The sequence below is a fragment of the Manis javanica genome, chromosome 6 (genome assembly GCF_040802235.1).
Source record: "Manis javanica isolate MJ-LG chromosome 6, MJ_LKY, whole genome shotgun sequence".
NCBI lineage: Eukaryota > Metazoa > Chordata > Mammalia > Pholidota > Manidae > Manis > Manis javanica.
Genome location: NC_133161.1, coordinates 17473465 through 17478006, shown reverse-complemented (window position 1 = coordinate 17478006; position 4542 = coordinate 17473465).

Below are 4542 nucleotides of genomic sequence, written 5' to 3'. Positions count from 1 at the left end.
GTATCTCCATATAATTGACAAATATTAGGTGAAGTCCTCTGCACTAGTCTTTGGCCCCTATCTTCCTGTAACACTCAAAGAGTTAGACTTATTTAAACACACAGACCTCCTAATTCTCTGTAAATGAAGGTCAGGTCAGAGGGCAGGTAACATATACAGTACAAGTAATTTTACCCACATGGGCAGGGGAAATAGGGCATATTGCACTTGCCACATATATTTGTTGTTCATCAACTGAGAGAAAAAATATCAAAAGATCATAGTATGTAACATAGGGTAGCTAGGGTAGGCCATGGACAGAATGATTGCTTATTATCTTAATGATACTGTTTTCCACAGTATATTTATAGATGCCGTGGATATGTAAGTCATGATTTCTTTAAGCTATTTCCTTATTTCAAAGCAAGTAACATATATGTCAGTTATAAAGTCATGGAAAAAATTGGTAGGTATTTATCACTTTTTATATTTTTAGCCAGTGTGTGGCCCACTGTTGAAACCAACCCCAGCAGGCAGCAGTTGGCTAACTTGGTGGCCAAAAGCAGAAACCTCCTGGTCATAGCTCGCCACTCCCAGGAAAGAGAAGTCAGAGGTCAAGTACTGCCTCCCCTTTCTGTTATGAAGTTACTGTTCTTTTTTTTCCCAGCCCCTTACTGTTTTTGACAAATCGAGGGAACAGACAGCTTTACTAGACAGAAGGTTCATCATCTGCAGTGTCATTTTTAATTCATTTTTATGCTTTTATAAGTCATAAGTCTCTTTTCCAAATTGAGCTTCCTTCTTACCTGGAAAGCCTTTCTTTCATCTGTTTTTTCCTCAGAAACACACCAAAATTGCCTCAACATTGCAGATCCTCATCATGGTTCCTGTTGTTGTGTTTCGCATAATTGGATTTTGCAAGTGTTTGTCTAATACCAGTTGTTACATTAAATCATACGTTGCCTCACAGCAGATCTGGCAGTGACAGATGCCATGTTACACTGTAGCCTAAAGGTTTTCATACTGGACTACGAGGGACTTTAACCACGAGTCCCAAGGGGAATATGAAACATCCGAAATAGAAGAATATTTTAATCATTCAATCTACCTCTGATGACAAAGTTATTTGGCAAAATGATAGGCAGAATTAAAGTTACTCTTTTTCCACAACTGTTTAGATTTTACTTATTGGAGAATTATCTAGCTATATAATCATAGCCTTTAAGACACTGGGACCTTAAGCTGCCAAAAAATTGTAAGTTCCGTTGGCAGTTTTAAAAAAATAAGCTAGAGTGTCACCATCACTTCCTGTGTACACATAATAAAGCCACTTATTACTTATTTGCCTTTTATTAAAGTTGGGGCTGACCATTTAAGCTTACACCACTCTGATTTGACAGGAATACACTTTAAAAATCTTTTCACAAAAAGCTTTGACACTTCCACAAAAGCAGAGAGCATAAATATTTCCCAAGAACTCTCATATGCCCATCACCCCCTGCTACCTCATTGACATATGACCACTGTTATGTGTCACTTCTCCTTCTCTTCCTCCCACCCCATTGGATTATTTTTAAACAAATGGCCAAACACCAATCAGGTTAGATTTTGAAAAGAAAAACAGCTTAAATACTCTTCGATCAGTCAAAATGGGAGCTATCAGTAATCTGTTCTGAACTTTGTCCTTTCTTTTTGGTACTCTTGAGAAACCAAATGGCAGCCATTGCTAAGTTGTCCAATTCGACTCTCAACTTGTATGCAGACTGTGTTATCTCTGGCTGCTGTCTAGAGGCATGGTAGTCTGTTATATGTGACTTCTGCTGGGCAATGTGGGATGATTTGGTGACTCTGATGTGAAATTAAGGTGTTTAAAGGTGAAAATGTTCCTGAGGCTATTTTTAATAAGTAATTCAGGAGCAATTTCATAAGTTTAAGAAATGAGCAAATTTGTAGATGTTATTGTAAATCAGGGAGAAGGGAGATAGAAAATGAAGACAGATAAAGACCCCTGTCTTACTGGTTTTGAACAGGAGATAGTTGCATGAGTGTGTGTGTTTTCCTCTCTCTTTTTTTCCCAAAGCCACTCCTTCATCCCCCACCGTCCACCCCAGCTCTGGCCCTGTTCTCCGAAAGAGCCTAAAAGCAATAATCTGGTAATAATGAGCACATCTAGTTCCCTTGATACTGCTTTCTAAATACTGCCCTACAGAAGCAGGGATGTTTAGGAAAATGGTTGATTCCAGGTTTGAGGCAGATAAAGTATAAAGTGAGCTTGGAACAACTTGAGTCAGAAAAGAAAAAAATGCCCAGAGACTGGTGGGACACAAAAATTGGCTTCAAGTGCCAAATTTGGACCAATTTGAGATTGAAGAAAGAACGATGATAATGGATTGTAGAACATTTGTCTTAGTCTGCTCAGGCCGCTGTAACAAAACATCGTACACTAGGTGGTTTAAACATTTATTTCTCACAGTTCTGGAGACTGGGAAGTCCAAGGTGAAGGTCCTGGCCAGTTTGGTGCCTGCTCAGGGCCCCTTTACTGGTCCTCAAAGACACGCCTCCTTGCTGTGTCCTCAGGTGGTGGAGAGGGAGAGGGGGCTCTGATCTCATGGGGGGCTCCACGCTCATGACCTCATCTAAACCTAAGCACCACCCAAAGGCCCCTCTCCCAAGTAGCCTCACATGAGGAATTAGGGCTTTAACATTGGAACCTTAGTTGGATATTTTAATCAAGAATTGTAAAGGACGTTTCATCTTACTCAGCGCAGCTTGAATCCATGTAAGTCCAAAGCAGCCATGGTTCCTCCTGCCCCTCATGCTTCTACTAAGACTGCTGAGGGTCAGTGGGCTGTGATGAATAATTCTCATTGCCCCAAACAGATGTCAAATGTATTCTGGTGGCACCAAAGATTTGCCTTTTATTTAGGTTGTGATTGGTCACTTCAGTCTATTCTTACTTTAAAAACAAGGTTCATAATAAAGATCTTATTTTTGTGAAGGAAGCTCTGCTTTTTCAAGACAGTTTCATTGTTCAACCTGTTCACTTAAAGCTGTGCAAAGCCAAGTTTTTAAAAACTGCAGCATAGCCCAGAATGTGACATAAGTGTGTCTGCCAAGAGCCAGCACCTCGTTTCGTCTGCAGAAAACAGGTGCTGGTTGACAGCAGCTGCAGCAACTGTTGGCCACGATGTTAGATGGCCACTTTCTCAGGATGAAGCAACTGCAGCTGAAGGAGTTACTTTGCTGCAGAGAGTTACTCAAGAATTTCTCACGAATTCATACTAGCCACACAGCTATTGAAAAGGGCATGTGTGCCAACCACCCTGCCCTGCTTCTGCTTGAGAAGAAACTTCGTTGTAATGTTGACGTAGATGGGAAGTCAGGTATTAGTCAGTTTAATGGCATAAAACTTATCCTCTTGGTGAGAAGACTTTGGAGTAGTTGAACCTGGACCTCAGAGCAGAGGACAAAGACCATCACATGGCTATGCACCCACTGGCCACTTGGATTAAGGCTACTTAATCCATTCTGGCACTTGTTCTATAGAATGTTCATTAGCTTTCTCTAGGCAGCTGCTAGCCATATGTTAGCTAGTCAATTTTGTTTTGTTTTTTTATCTCTGAAGCCCCCAGCCCCTCTGAATTGGATTGCAGGGAATGTTATTTGTAACTGAAATTCTAGGTACTCTCCCAGGAGTCTTGATATTTTATAGTCTTTATTTAATCCTTATTTCTGCACCTAGACACTGGGGGTCAGTATGTACTCAAAAAAGCCTCGATTTGTCTGCACACTAGCTCCAGCAATTTATAAAAGGTCATACCTAAGGAGGCCTGGAATAGACTGTGGGATTTCTTTCTGATGATGTAACTTAGAGCTCAGCCTATGTCAACGTAAAATGTAAATATAAACAGTGTGGATCCCCTTGTAACTTGGGAAAGAGGCACACAGTTTTCAATCTAAAATATGAACGAATACCAAGTCCTTGTTGGTTTCTGACCTGGCAAAATTGGTCCTGCTGGCGCACTCAGATGCACAGCCAGCATCCTGGCTATCACCCTTGACTCTCCTGCTTCTGGTTAGTTACTGAGTCCTGTTGATTCTCTCTCCCCATACCGTTCAAATCCACTGTCTCTATCTCCACCACTCAGGCCTTGAGACGCAGCTTCATCTTTTCTCAACATTTCAGCAGTCTTCCAGCTGATCTCTCATTTTCTGTCCTCCAGTCCTCTCGAAAACTTTGTCAGGGTGACTTTGAAAGCCCACAGAATTTCACGTGGACTCGTAGAGGTCCTGGTCCTCAGTCCAGGCTCTGCCTTTGTACTCATTGTCCCCCTCTGTCCCTGCCCCACCGTGCCAGCTTTTCATTGCCAGCCTAGTATCTGCTCATCCCTCGGGCTTCTTAGGCTCCCCCAGGGCCTGTGACTCGCCTCGCCTGGATCTTACTTGTTCCCTTGTGTCTTCTCTTCCCTGGCAGGAGAATGGAACAAATCCAAGTCCTCTGCCTCGTGAAACTGGCTGCCAGACAGGGTCATGTAAACGTTCTCCCCAGAATTCCACAGATTT